This window comes from Priapulus caudatus, unplaced genomic scaffold (genome assembly GCF_000485595.1).
Source record: "Priapulus caudatus unplaced genomic scaffold, Priapulus_caudatus-5.0.1 Scaffold13, whole genome shotgun sequence".
NCBI classification, from domain to species: Eukaryota; Metazoa; Priapulida; class Priapulimorpha; order Priapulimorphida; family Priapulidae; genus Priapulus; species Priapulus caudatus.
Window position 1 is genome coordinate 495,110 of NW_014577074.1, and position 16,224 is coordinate 511,333.

The 16,224-nt window shown below is 44.2% G+C and overlaps 1 long non-coding RNA gene across 1 annotated transcript; it reads right to left on the minus strand.

Moving 5' to 3' along the window:
- Window positions 1-12,184: 12,184 nt before the first annotated feature.
- On the minus strand, window positions 12,185-13,072 carry LOC106808210. The gene is made up of 3 exons (XR_001393756.1): window positions 12,993-13,072; window positions 12,689-12,804; window positions 12,185-12,336 (listed from the first exon to the last, which is right to left on the minus strand). It is a non-coding gene; the product is annotated as an uncharacterized LOC106808210 (long non-coding RNA).
- Between the last annotated feature and the right edge of the window lie 3,152 nt (window positions 13,073-16,224).

Consider the following 16,224-nt stretch of genomic DNA (forward strand, 5'->3'; position numbering starts at 1 on the left):
AATTGGCTACGAAAGTCAAACAAGAATAAAGAAGACTTATGTATAATAAGACGTCTTGCTATGCACAAATGAATTTATCAGCAGAACACCAGACACCAGATGAGCCCTGTCGCTCTGCGGCACTTGTTTTATGTTTTAAAACTGATGGCTATAGAGTACCGAAGTGATGACGTCACGGTGGCATGACAACGAGCCTGCTGGTTCTACACAATCATATGCTCTGGTAACATTAACTGCGTGTCGTGTTTTGTACCCGATTGTAACCATCATTCTGAGAGTCATTATGCAGTTTTTATAGATTTCCAAAGGATGGAAGTGAAAAGCAACGGGGAAAAAAATTTATTTAACCAAAAAAAAATTTAAAAAATAATAATAATTTTTTTCTTCATTTTTTTTTTTAATTCATTAAATATTGTAAGATCGACTTGCTACCGATGCTTTACCGCTGTCTGCAGCGCACACACTCGTGTTTTACGTACGCACAACATTTTCACGCTATGGCTACACTATGGAGCCAGTGGCTTGTGTAGAACCAGCCCGTGCGTTGTCTTGCCAACGTGACGTCACACTTCGGTACTCTATACCATTTCTTACAACAACGCTAGCGCCACTGGGAGCGCATCCACTGGGTGTTTCTTATTTATTAATTTAAGAGCAATAGGATTGCAATATCTTAAAAACGACACTTAGTTTCAGTTATAATATGAACAAATTTGTCCTAAAATAAAGATCGTTCGGTTAAATAGGAGTTCTATATAAATATAATTGCACTTTTGTGATTAGCTATTGGTCTGTAACATGTAAAATAAATTCAATGGCAAATGCGCAACTTTTTCAGGGTGGCAGCACAATCGAGCAGTGTCATGTCGGCGCCAAAAATGAAGATTTTGAAACTAAATGTTGTTTTATGGCAAATGGGAATGCATGATTATAGAAATTTGTAGGTATATGCTATTATTTATGCAAATAACTATCATAATATACTATAAAATTCTAGGGGTAAGTATCCCTTTAAACAACGCGCATTCTGAAATTTATTTGATGAACCCCGTAACAGCATCAGTAGTATTTGCTATTCATCCTCCTTTCATATTGGCAGGTTGCGTGTTATAAAGTAGAGTGATTTTACAACGACATGGGAAAGGAACCCAACAACGCAAATGGGAAGGGAAGCTCAGCAATGGGGAAGCAGCCTACCTACACTGCAGACAGAAAGGCAAAGTTTGTTGAGAAGACGAACAAGAAGTGGGTGCGATTAGCCACAGTATTAGCATACGTCATCTCAGTCTCTATGGCAGCAATAATTCTTGCCGTGTACTACACCGTGTGCTGGGATCCTGCAAGTCCCAAGGTAAATACTACCACACCCACATGCATGAACTCACCACAGCCAGTGACACCAGATAGCAAGCCACAGATGGAAGATACCCTGAAAACCCCACAAACCACATCCGATGCACCTGTGCTGTCAGGCAAAGGGGATAAAGCTCATCCTAAAGACACTACAGTGCACTAGCCGCAGTAAACATGTTGTTCTAAATTGAATGCTAGGAATGTATTAATTAAAGAGGCGTAAAATGATAATAGTGAATGGTTGAGGTTATAATTGCTGTACACTTTTAAAGCAACACAATTTAAACTTTGATTTAGATTGTCAATTTTCCACCATTTGTCATGTTACATATCTTTGTTCCAGCTAACACCAGTAATGTAATTAACATTAGTGAGGTTTGTACGGGTGTCGTGATTAAAGGTAACATGCATATAGACGTGATTGCAGCAGCGTGCTTCTGTTAACTGTTTGTAGCACCCTACTGTTGTGCAATATGCTAGTAATGGCGCTGACTGTCTGAGATATTTGATTCATCTGTAGCAAGAAGAGAATTTTTACTAGTTCTTGTTTCTTACATTGTATTACCTGAATCAAAGATCTTTTTGTTAGCACAAATCGTCATCATCATCATTCATCAAGTCATTATATTATACAAATATTTATATTTAATTTATTTATTCCTACATGTTGTTATATGATAATATATACTCGTGGTTTTATTTAATGATGCAGTATGTATTGCTAGAGTTATTAAGTCTTACCAGCCACAATTAATCAATTTTATCAAACATGTATGTAAGGGAAAATTTCATAGTGCTTTTCTGTGTATGTTCTAACGTTTTAATGACAGGTAATCTTTTTAATTGGTCATTTTTCTCATTTCAACCGAATCACATCCTTCAGTTACAATGAATGTCTTATGCTGGCAAAATTATATTATATGATGAGTCGCAAAATCTGTCAGTCACGTCATGTTTTTACAGTCGTCATATGAAGATAGACCTGAGCTTTCACTGCGTAATATGTTGGCACAGTGCAATATTTTTATTTACATAATTATTTATTTATTTGAAGTGGCCGATTTATTTACAAGGTATTTGTTGTTAGCTGCATTTGATCCGATCATGCTCGTAGTTATGTGTAACTAGAATATCATATCATTTAGCCAAGATCTCATAGGTTGCTGCTATGGAAATATTCATGAATACTGTTTATATGAATACTTTTATGAAACCTGTTTTCTGTTACTCTTTTAGTAACTACACATTCGCTTTGGGTGTATTCAGGTTGTTACATATGAATTTAGAGAATTATTATAAACAAATTTAAAGTTGCCTTTCAGTGCCAGAAACCACTATAAATCTTGTTGTATTGTGTAAGCGAGCTAATTATTGTCATTCTATCTCTCGTAATCCAGATTAAAATTAATCTGTCATCTATCTGTTTTTGATGATAATATTGTGCGATTGATACATGCCTAACTTTTGGTGTTTTAATATCAGTCCTCTGAATGCCATATTCGCCCGCTATTCATGGCAGTTAGCGGTACCGTGAACTATACTAGTATAGGATATATGTGAATTACAATAGGCATAGCCTCTATGAGTTCATGTCATTTGGTCAAATCTATTGTATTCTGTCACGTTATTTAACGATATCAACATGCCTGTTGTTATATTTGTTGTTATAAGCGATCCTGGTCCCTATTACCTAGTCGTCGTTCTACGTAACATGCTGTATGGTGTCAATTATTTGTGATTGTAATAAAATCCACAAAAATAAATTTATAAATTTGTAATAATTTTATCAATTTGTAAATTTACGATTCACAATCAGAGTGCGTGAGTCGCCGCCCACGCCCTCTACGCCGGTGCCAGGCGGACGAGCACCCACCCCACATGCTCTCATAACAACACACCTCCCACGCACCGCACACGCACACACACGCACACGCACCACCACCCACACCGCGCCGCGCCCGACTACCTGTCCGCACCGCATGATCCACCCTCTAGCGGACCCCGCCATAGAACAGCAGTCACCGCCGTGCGCATCCTCACTTCACCAGCAACGGCCGAATGCTCACACACAGCACACACACACACACACACACAACACACACACACACACACACATACATGCTCGCGCCTTACACACTGCGCACTGCCCAACACGGCGCACGCATTACACACGCGCCACATTTCGCACTTGCCTGCATTATGCTCGCACTTACCACCCGCGCTCACGCATATTTCGCCCTCACATACAGCCACACATCTCGCACTCACACTAAAGCACACCAATTCTCGCGCGCACATACAGCACACAATCGCGCGCTCCAACATACGGCGTATACATGCTCACTTCACACACGACGCCACATGCTCGCCCCACTAACACGCGCGCACATGCTCCGCCTTACACACGCGCACGCTTACACACGCCGGCATTGCTCGCGCTTACACACGCCACGCTGTAACCACGCTCGCATGCTCGCGCTTACCACCGCGCACGCTACACGCACGCTCGCATGCTCTGCGCGACGGACACGCGCCGCATATGCGCAGCTCACAGTAAGGCCCTAAGCACCACAATCTCCACTCACCATAAGCACACAATCTCGCGCTCACATATACGGGTATACATGCTCACATTTTTCACACACGCGCACGATGCTCGCGCCTTACAACACGCGCACATGCTCGCACCATGGAGCTCGCGCATCTAACACGCGCCGCACATGCTTCGGCGCACCATGCTGCGCACTAACACGCGCGCACATCTCGCGACTTACACACGCGCACTTGCTCGCACCATGGGCTCGCCACTAACACGCGCGCCACAGTGCTCCGCACCATGGCCTCACCACTAACACGCGCGCCACATCGCTCCCGCTTACACACGCCGCACTTGCCTCCTCACCATGCGCTCGCCACTAAGCAGCCGCGGGCGCGCCCACATGCTCGCACCATCGGCTCCACTAACACCGGCGCCGCACATCGCTCGCCGCTTACACATCGCGCCACTCTGCTCGCCACCTGGCTCGCACTAACCACCGCGCCACATGCTGCACTAACACGCCGCTGCACATGCTCGCACTCACAGCACCGCGCACTCTTGCGCGCCACCCATGGCTCGCACTCACACGCGCGCACATGCTCCGTCACCACACGCGCACTTGCTCGCCCACCTAACACCGCGCGCATTCAGTGCTCGCACCATGGCTCGCCCACTCACCACGCGCGGCGAGCATGTTCGGGGCGGGGGGCAACACTTACACGCGCCACACGCCACTGTCTCGTGCTTACACAGCTCAGTATGCTCCGCGCACACGCACGCGCGCACAGCTGCACTCACCCCCATCAAACCGTAGTACGTATGCATCGCCAATCAGAGAGAGGCAGAGAAGAGAGATGAGAGAGAGAGAGCAGAGAGAAGAGAAGAGAGAGAGAGAAAGAGAGAAGAGAAGACGAGAGCAGAGAGAGAACAAGAGCGAGAGGAGAGAACATGTATTACAAATAAATTTACCAAATCAGCTGGAATAATATACAAACTCAGACAATACGTATAGATACTAACACTCCTACTTCGATATATTATGGGATTGTACCCTATTTATTCTATCCTACCCCTATTTACAATATGCGATCCTCGCCTGGGGATCAGCTTCTAAATCAGTATTATACCCCGTTGTTAAATTACAGAATAAAATAGTAAAATGCATCAAGTTTGCTACGCGTATTGACCATGCCACCCCAGTATATAGAGAACTCAAATTACTGAAAGTTGATGACATGAACTTCGATAACATCGAACTGGCAACATTTATGTACCGTTTCTCAAATAACTCATTATCTAGTCTTTTTTTCTAATTAATTTGAATTGGCCATGAACTTTCATGGTTATATTACCAAATACTCTGTAATCTTTATATGTATTGCCTTCCTAGACTTGCATCTGCTAAAGATTTTTTTTTTAACATTAAAGTATAAAGGCGTTAAACGTTGGGCTTCTATGCCAAACGATGTAAAGACATTCTCCTTATTCAAGTTTGTGAGATTTCTATGTCTACCTCGAACAATATCAATAATTTACATATTTATATGTATATATACATACATACACTCCCACATATGCATATATTATATATATATATATATTTATTTATATTGTTATTTACATTCTTATTGTTTATAAATATTTTATTACGTATGATTGATATCACTTGTCTTTCAACAGTTACTATGTATTTTATTTAAATTGTTTTGATTTTTTCTGATTAGTAATGTAATTATGCTGAATTTCCCAGTAATATTATTTGTTATTTATATAGTGTAGATATATGACGCTTCTCATATATTTGTTGTTGTTGTTTTTCGCTTCAGTAATAAGCATCGTACAAATAACCCAGCGGGAAAAATACGTTGAAACAACGTTGCAAAATGTCTAGATTTTCAATTTAATTCTACGTCGAATTGTTAACGTTGAAACAACGTTGACATTTTGACGTTGAATCAATTCCAGCAATTGACGCAATTCCAGACATTTTTCAATATCATTTCAACGTTGATTGCCGCCGTTGTTTTAACGTTGAAATGTCAATAATGTTTCAATGTTGAAATGTCAACGTTGTATCAATTTGGAAATCCGGTCATTTTTTAACGTCACTTCAACGTTAATGTTTGGCTAGAATTACGTTGTAATGCATGCTGATATATGCTGCATGTAGACATCGTTTATTATTATTTATTATATTTCATTATATAATATATAACGAACGATTAACTGGCCCGGATCACCTCGCAAAAACTACAGAAATTATGCTACCGAATTGTACTATGAATTAAATGCTAGACAGGTTTTTATGAAAGGTATTCGAATCATAGCTATAAGGTGGCACAACCCCATCTAATTAAAGAGCAGTGAATAGTGTAGATCGGATTTTACCATGCACACGTGCTCAGTCGGCCCGCCCGTGACCAGTTTTAACGTATGGGATCGTGTGCGTGCGCAACACATAATAATATTTCTTGAATAAAAACACTCCACATAAGCATTATTATTTTTATTATTATTATTATTATTATTATTATTATTACATATATTACTATACATATAACCATATGACATCATGAACATATCAATATGCAATATTATATCAAATTGAAACATTATATCAACATGAAACCAATTTGAACTTTTGAAATATTAAGTCAACTAACTCTACTGATATATGCTTAGATAATTACACTACATTGTAATAATTTTTGATTCAAACCAATCTAGAAAAACATTATTATGTAATATTATATATATATACATCTAACCATCAAAAATCACAATACAGTAAAAACCCGCGTATAAGAACCTGTATTTTTCCAGCTTATCCTAAAAAGGTTCTTATATACATGGTGTGTACTGGGAATTTAGGCTATTTAGGTTCTTAAATATGTTATTATTTTCGTAAGAAAAAAAGGTGCTTGTGGCTGGTAGAATATTGGTGCGGTCCATTGTTTATACAAAATATTCATATAATTATGTATAAATGACTGCAATCTAGACAAATACAAACCCTATTCTACTTTCTTATTTCTTTTTATGCCCTTTATACTTAATAGAGGTATATACCCCAACAGGAACTTGTTTTAGTTGATTTATGAATTTTAACATGAAAGTTGAAAGTTTAAAAATTGAATATTTAAGTGTTAACTGAATTTTATCAAATAAGAACCTGTTTCAAATTTTAGGCTACAACAGGTTCTTATGTCAAGGGGGTCTAAATGGAAAATCTGAAGGCCTAAACAGGCTCCTTAATCACTGTAGGTTTTCTATGAGCGGGTTTGGTACTAGTGATCATTACTCGATAAACATTTACTGGTAAGTATATGGTATATATTTTGTCAGATTAGAGAAGTTATTGCGCTCCTCGCATTAGCATCTAATTGTTGCTTGCCGCGCGCTCTCTCTCTCTCTCATCTCTCTCTCTCTCTCGTCGTCGCTCTCTCTCGTTCTCTCCGCCTCTCTCGTCTCTCTCAGTCTCTCTCTCGCTTTTCCGTCCTCGTTCACAGGAGCGCAAATGTACGACGGGCGTTATATAAGTACGTATATATGTATATATGGAGATATATAGATATATATACTATTATAGAAGATATATTTGTTTGTGCGCGTGCGTTGTCGGTGGCGCTGTGCGTGTGCGGCGCTGTGGCGGTTGGCGGTGCGGGTGGGTGTGCGTGTGCGTGGGGTGTGCAGTTGGCGTGCGTGCGCGAAGCGTGTGCGCGAGCGGCGTGATCTCGGCGTGCGCGTTGTGGAATTGTGATAATTCCATCTGTTACTGTAAACATTCTGCAAACGTGAAACTAAAACGACAGTGCTGCGAAACTACCAGGCAGTTTAGGGTAATAAAATAGCTTCAATATTTTAAGCCTCTACTCTCTTGTAATACTATACCTAACTCCACTTCACTGCTTTCTAGTTCAACAGCCAGGTTTTCTTTGCTGGAACATGAGAGCACGTCTAGACTTCCAAAAAAGAGGAATGCAAATGTGTGTACACATAATCACGCACACACACACGCCCGCACACACATATGCTCGCTCGCGCACACACGCTCGCGCACACGCGCGCGCACACACACACACACACACGCGCACGCACGCACACGCACGCACACACACACACGCGCGCGCGCACAGATACCGCACACGCGCGCACACACGCGCGCACGCACACGCACACGCACACGCACACGGGCGCACAGATACGCACACGCGCACGCACACACGACCACCCTAGAAACATACTACCCGAGGTATACACTATATTATATAGTAGTGAATTTCTGGAGTTAAATCAATGCAATTGACATTACTTGGTACACGTTTAATGCCTGCGCGCATATTAGTCCACGCATGTTGTGCATGTTTGCTTGCTTGTGTGCGTGCGCGCGTGCGTGTTTGCGTGCTTGCGTGCGCGTACGTGAATTTGTGAGTTTGCACCTGCACACGTTCGCGACCGCCTGCGCAATATCACAAACGCTCAGATTGGCGCATACAATAACCGCCCCCTCACGATGGTTTCAAATCGCTGACAGCAACGACGACGACAATGATGCAATCCGTTCTAGTTATTACAATTCGTACAATGTTATTGTAGATGTTTCAACATAGTTGCCAATTGTTTCCATAATTTTATACTGTCAGGTTTAATATAATGCTATTTACACGTTGGACTTATTATTTCTGTGCACATACTTTGTTGCTACTATGCGTATCAGATTAAATGCTCGCTCCTTATTCACCCACCAACTTGTCTTTTCTACATACAACATAGTGAAAGAAGCATCCAACTGTTAAATACGATAGAGTTAGAGTTAGAGTTAGAGTTAGAGTTAGAGTTAGAGTTAGAGTTAGTGTTAGTGTTAGGATTAGAATTAAGATTATCGTATAAGGCCTACTCGGACGATGTGTTCACAGACTGTATTAACAGCAATATATGTCCAATTCAGCTGGCGTTCAATTACCCAAATCTTGTTTTTCAACAGAATGTTCCTAATTGCTATGCAATTATTCCGGCATGATTACACAGATGTAATTCCCGAATCCTATTCCCCAAATGCGAATCACTTACATTGCAGCAGAACACCCCAACTGCATTATTATTCTCCCAGTGTTGACAGTGCAGTTGTCGTGGTCAGGCCCGTCGGAAGGAAGTGCTACGGTTTCAGTGGGGGTCTGGTGGTGAAACCCCCAGCGGGGTTCGAAGGGGCAGACAGGGTGAAGAACTTTTTTTGAATTGGGGGTGCAAATCATGCAATTTAGCACACTTTAAAGTGATTTTATTTCCTTCATTGTACTGCAGAAAAGCGACAAAACTACTTCATTAAATAGAAATTGAGGTCAAGCTGCAGAACTCTTCATACAGCTGCATCAACTGAACACACACACACGCGCCGCGCGCGCACACACACCAACGCACAGAAAGCAGATTAAAAAAATCGAGTTTTTTTCGTTTTGGTTGACTTCTTCCCACCTCCCCCCTCCCGGCCACCCCTGGATCCGCCACGGACCCCACCAAATGAAAGATAGGTTAGGGCGGTTTGTCAAATAGACCTCGCAAAAATGCCATAGCCCTGGTTTGTCCCATGGAATTTACCAGAGAAGGGCGCGGAGAATGGTGTCCAAATGATCGTGTCGTATAAGGCCTACGTTGGAATTATAAGCAATTTTTAATATTGGAATGAAGAGGTGACGAAAATATGGGCGGGAAAATCTATATAGTGACTAACTATAAATAGGGGGTTTCACGTTCAGGTGCGTGAGCTTAATTTTATCACCTTTTCTTGAGGATATTATTTTTAAGTCTTTGCGATTGTGATGGGAAAAGTTTGTGGCATATATGCTGTTCTTCGGTTTATGATGATAAATGCGTTTCATAATAATTGAAAAAAAGGCCAAAGTCACTTCGATGTTACGTGTTTCTTTCCATAGTGTATGATAAAGCCTATGCATCAGCCTTATGATCATGACATTTTATCACCCTCGCACTTTTCTCTCTTCTGTCCTTCTCTTCTCTTTTCTTCTCCGCTCACTCTGTACCTTTTCTCTTCTCTTTTCTTTCTCCCTCTCCATCTCTCTTCTTTTTTTTTTTCTTCTTTTTTTTTCTTTTTTTTTTAGACTGAAAAGTGGTACGGTCAATTCCCGCTACCCACACCGTAGCCGGTCTCACGACGGCCTGTCCGTCGGTAAACAGACAACGTTGATGCATCGCATCCTCACTTCCCGCGTGATTTCATGTATTGGCCATATAGTTCCATTGTGTTTTTATTTGCATCTTTTTTTTTATATGCAGCATCTCTATGTGCCGCTTATCAATGGTTGACATGATTACTTTTATACTGCGTAGCGTAGCCTACTGGAACGAGTTTTTAAATTATGTGCGTGCGTGCACCGTGCGCACATTTGCGCGCGTGCGTGTGCGCGTGCGTGAATGCGCGTGCGTGCACGCGTGCGTATAGCTATATGTTTGTGCGTGTGCGTGCTCACGCACGTATCTAGGTATCTGTTCATGGGCATGCAAGCGCGCTTGTTTTGCGTAATATGATGTTGGTTAGTACACATATATAATCAGAAGCCGAAAAAAATCAAACGTAGTTTTTCGTCCTGAAGTCTCTGTCTTCTCCATCTGCCGTCGGTGATCTGATGCATCTATTATGGCTGCAAAATAAAACACGGAGAGTAAAAACGTCTTCAGTCAAAAATGTTAGGTAGGCGAAATACAAATAAAGGAAGCCCAAGTGTCTTTAAATATATTTTGGTACATATGAAATAGTAATATTGAAATAAATCAAAGTGCGAAAATATTTATGCAAGCATGTAACGCATTCGTCGTGCACGCTCTGCCAATCTGTTGTTAAACATTCTCCACGCATTCACGTTCCGTTCAACGGTTTCCCCTATATAGGAACGGGAACTTACATATCGGCATCTTGCGAGAAGATATTCTGATATCAGTGCATACTATTGTCTTTTTTTCCGACATCCACTTCCGCATCTTCTACGTCCACTCAGAGCGATGAGGTGCCACTGACTGCGGGCTAGTCACCTGCTGCCACCTGTTGATAGGCTGTAGCAATGATTTATTCAGCTCGGCATAGATGAAAAGCTTCATCACTGGCTAAATCTATATGGCTTATAACCTCATAAAGATTCGTCTTCAAAGTTATTGTGATTGTCCCGATGAAAGAGAGAGTCAAGATTGATTAAACATGTATGCTACTTGGCGATACTGCGGGGCAGAATTTTGGGCTGCGCATGTGGCATCGCGAGGGAGTTCATTGCTAGATTTGCACGTGTAATACCTTAAGCGGATACGTTTTATCGGTTAAAAATCTTTCGCTTGCATATAATTATGTAAACCGTGACACTGCACAAGATAACAGTGAAAGAAAGTTTCTTACGCTTACCAGCCATCATTTATGAATGAATCCGTGCATGGCACCATGTCCAGGCTGCACTTGGCCATGCACCGGTCTGCGAAAGCAAAATTCGTTGCTTTTTGAACTGTAATGAAACAAAAGAGAAGGCGATACGAACTATGAGTATTCATTAGAAGGTTGTAGTAGGCACTACGCGTCTAGAATTTAGCAGTTCTTAATTTCACCTTTTGACTTATTATTTGTCAGAAAAAAACTTCCCAACATCATGTTTTTCTGTGTTTTCAAAAATGCTCATAATACAATGTCGCTCCAAGCGCACGCCGCCCACAGTCCCACATGTGGCGAAGACGTCATGAGGGACGGCGGTACATAGAAGCAAAGAGGAGCCGTATGGTGCGAGGCGTTGAGGTGCGAAGTCGATAAGGCACAAACTGACTTTTGATGAAGTGCCGTCCTTCGGCAGGGGACGAAGAACCACAACGCCGAACGTCGGTCTGCAGGTGGGTCTCACGTCGACTGACATGGGCCGCGCGAGCGTAGCGCGCGTCTTCAGAGCGGTAAATGTACATCTGCCTGGCGAGAAGAGCATAAAAGAAACTGCTAACAAGGTTGAGGCAGCAGTGGCCGAATTCAACAGGGCGGATATGAGTCTAGTGCGCGATGAAATTAGAACGTTAAATGAGGGGCGCGGCCTCACGCCCAAGGCGCCTATAAGAAACCGAAGGCAGCAGGAGGTACAGCAATGCGCTGTGGGCCGGTGCAGGTAAGACACCCTTCCAAGCGGCTTCCCAGTGCATATACACCGTGTCTCAAAACGTGGGCATCGGAGTTGATCTCTTAAATAAACTGTGCAAAAAAGCAGCTCACCTACGAGCTCTTGGTCACAACGTTATCGGACCAAATCACCCCGGTCAATGTTCTGCAAACTTGCGTCGCGACGAGATGAGAAACGCTCTGCAGAGAGAATCATGAGAGAGCTCGCAAAGGACACGAATCCACTTTGCGTAAGTGTCATCGGTACTCTGACGAGTACGGTCTGGTCTACAGGAAGCTGCAGGCAATACGTCTGAAAAGGAAGAGTTGTGTATTGAACGCGAGACGTCTCAACGAGAATCGGCGAAAAGGCATTTCTAAAACCTAACTTTCGCTCGCACATGTTTCCTGGACATACTAAGGAGGAGCGAGAAAAGAAAACGGTGAGTCGCCCATGACCTGAGGCGACACTGTGTGGCAGAATTTCGGGGGCGGCGGTTATAGCATCGCGAGGGAGCAACAGAAAACTCGAGCAACTACACATCAACGTCCACAAAGCCACCGGCACTGCTACACAACGAATGGAGGATGGCGATGCCGCATGTATTCTCTTGTTTGTGGCAAGCAGAGCCTTTAAAAACAAAAGTTACCTGCTCGAGGGTTACCTGCAGATGCAGCGCTCCTGGAATAGTGGATCGCTTCAGCAGGCCGATGCTGGGAAAAGCTCATTTCAATACGTGTACGCAGAAATCCGAAGCCATCCTCAAGGTCTGTTAAGAAACTAAAACAGGAACAGCGGAGACGCGATGGCATTGATAGTGTTATATAATATGTATGTAGGCCTACGTATGTATATATATATATATATATATATATATATATATATATACCCGTACTAATTATATATATTATAATCCGTTTTGTGTAAATGTCATGACGACAGACAGCAAGGCGGCGGCAACTACTTACCCGCGTCCACAAAGCCATCGTACACTGCTAGTCTACACAGCGCAGTGTGGATAGCGATGCCGCATGCATTCTCGTTTGTGACAAGCCCTGCCCTTGAGACACGAGTTACTTTTCCGAGGGACTCGCTCCCACCGCTACAGACGTAACGTTCCTGAATGAGTGGATCCCTCAGCAGGCTGACACTGGAAAAACTTGTTTCAATACCAGTAAGCAAAAATCCAAAGCCATAAACATGTCATACCAAACATCGATTCCAAAATGCAATTGATCGGGGCCCCACTTGTTTCCGGGATCCGTTCCGTTCCGTTCCGTTCCGTTCCGTTAAGTACTTAGAACAGCAACAGCGGAGACGAAATGGAGGACAGAAATGGTGTTACGCTCACGCATTTCGCACTCAGGCTGTCGATGATTGTGAAGAGTAGAAACACGTCGATTTCTCAATTTCGATTTCTGCCACAATAGCCCATGTATAAATAGATCTTCTATTCAGCTGGAGCATGAGAGCATGGCTAGATTGTTCTAAAAGAGAGCATGCAAAGGTGTGTATACATAATCACGCGTGCACACCTACTCGTGCACACGCACACACATACGCTCGTGAACGCACTAACACCCTCTCACGCAGACACACATATAAGCTGGCGCATGCGCCAACCCGCGCACGCACTAACCCTCTCGCACGCGCGCGCGCGCGTACACACGCGCACACGAATATGCACAGCGTTCAACGTTTCCCCTATATAGGAACGGGTATCTACATATCAGCATCTTGCGAGAGGATATTCTGTTAAGCCTGCCGCACACGCTGTGTTTTGTGCTGCGCCATCGGCCACGCGTCGGGGCCGTACCCAGAGGTTTGGCACAGGGGGGTTACAAAATGGCCGATGCGAAGCTTCGCCCGCGAGCCGCGAAGCGGTGAGTGGGGGGGAAGTCCGGCCAATTTTTTTGGGTGTTTTTTAACATGCTTAAGATGTTATTTCCTGGCATCTAGTTCACTTCAATTGTTTTGTTGAATTCATACAAAAAACAGTGTATATCACCATAAACATATACATCAATAAAATAAATGAGATTTGTAACAAAACTCGTCTCTGCTGTTGGGAATTATGACTAATTATCTCACGTGGTGTGATCCATCCCAATCTAGATACACTAGGATGATGACCTGTGACTCTGAAATTATAGTGTTAACTAAAACTGTTACAGTAGTAGAGTGTTCAAGTAGTTACAAACCATCAATGAGTCTTTATCTTAAAAAAAGTTATATTACATTTTAATGCTTACACAAAAAGTTAACTTTACCATTAAATTTGACTAGTTGCACACCTGCTTTACAGAGCCCGTAGCAGCCTTATATAATTGGGGGGGGGTTTCGATTTTTCAATGTTGGCAATTGCTCGGCAGGCGGGCGTGTACAGATATTTACCGGAGGGGGGGGGGTCGAACCGCTAACCAAAGCTTGCAGAGGCAACGCGAAGGGGGGTGTGGGGGGCCCTCCCCAGAAATTATTTAAATTAGACCCCTCAGATGGCGTTTCTGCGCGAGCAAGGGGGGTCGCGACTCCCTGGCCCACCCGCTACACGCCCGCTGCTCGGGCCGCGAAGGCGACCAGCCGAAGCGGAGGCCAAGCGACCGAGGCGTGGGGGATGGGTATGGGAGGGGGGTGTTACACATGTTCACCCTCCCGCAGCGATGGAGATTTGCAAATTATTTACTCCACTAAAATGGAGCGAACTGAGGATGAAAATTCTTAGCAAATTTTCCAAAAAAAAACAGTTTTGCTTGGGGGCTCGGATGGCGGGGGTATCGTATCGAACCCCCCGAACCTGCCCCTGCTAACGGGCCTGTGTTAATAGCCCACTTTATATCACAATACATTTATTGTGTATAGATCCCAATGTAAACCGAAGTATAGACCGAGTAAACAAACTGTACGGTCCATACATGTTACTAGGTTAAACTAGTACTTTTTGTTTTTTTTATTCAAACAAGGGGGGTTACAGAAACAATAACGCCCCCTGGGTACGGCCCTGCGCCGCTGGCTGCATGCGCAGCACAAAAACACAGCGTCGTGCGCGTGGCAAAACGCATCGACTTCTTGCCGTGTGGAAAATATCACACGTGTTTGATAATTTTTCTTCCACGTGTGCAGATTCCACAGCGGTTGAGGATCGCTTGTGTCAAGTTTCCCACCGAGCGTCTATCCGTAACGCAGACAATAGCAGCCAGGTCAAAGCGAGTCACGTGATCTAACTTGCCGCGTTGCAGCGCGGTTGACCACGCGGTAGCACGCAGATACACGCACGTCACACAGCACGATACACGCGGGTACACGCGGCATACACGCACGATACACGCGGGTACCACGCGGATAGCACGCACGTACACGCGGTACCACGCACATCACAGATTACACAGATACGACGCACGACAACGCGGTAGCACGAACGTACACGCAGGCTACACGCACGTACACCAGCGCGGTACACGCACGTACACGCAACGTACAACGCGGTAAGCACGCGGATACACCGCACGTACACGCCGGGGTAAAAAAACACGCACTGTACAGCACAGATACACGCACGTACATGCGGGTAGCACGGCACGATACAGCGCACGTACACGCACGTACACGCGGGTACACGCACGTACACGTAGATACAACGCCACGTACACACAGATAACAGCGCACGTAACACGAGGTACACGCACGTGCCACGCGGGTTACACGCAGGACAGCGACGCTACTACAGGTCAGCACGCAGGCGTACACGCCGGAATGTACACCAGACACGACGTACACGCGGCGTACACGCACGACACAACAGATACACCGCGCACGTACACGCCGGCGTACACGCACGTACACGGCCAGGGTACACGCACGTACACGCACAGTACACGCGGATACAGGAGCGATACACGCACGTTACACGCACGTACACGCGGTACACCGAGATACACGCACGTACACACGGGTACACGCACGTACACGCAGGTACACGCACGTACACACATATAACCCGTACACGCAGGGTCACGGACGAGGATTAACACGCACGTACACGGATTACAGCACGCGGTACAACGCAGCGTACACGAGCGTACAACGCACAGTACACGCGCGAGTAACAGCACGCGATACACGCACGTACACCGCGGCGAACACGCGGATACACCGCACGTACAGCGGCGAGTACACGCAGCAGTACACAACAGATAAACGGCA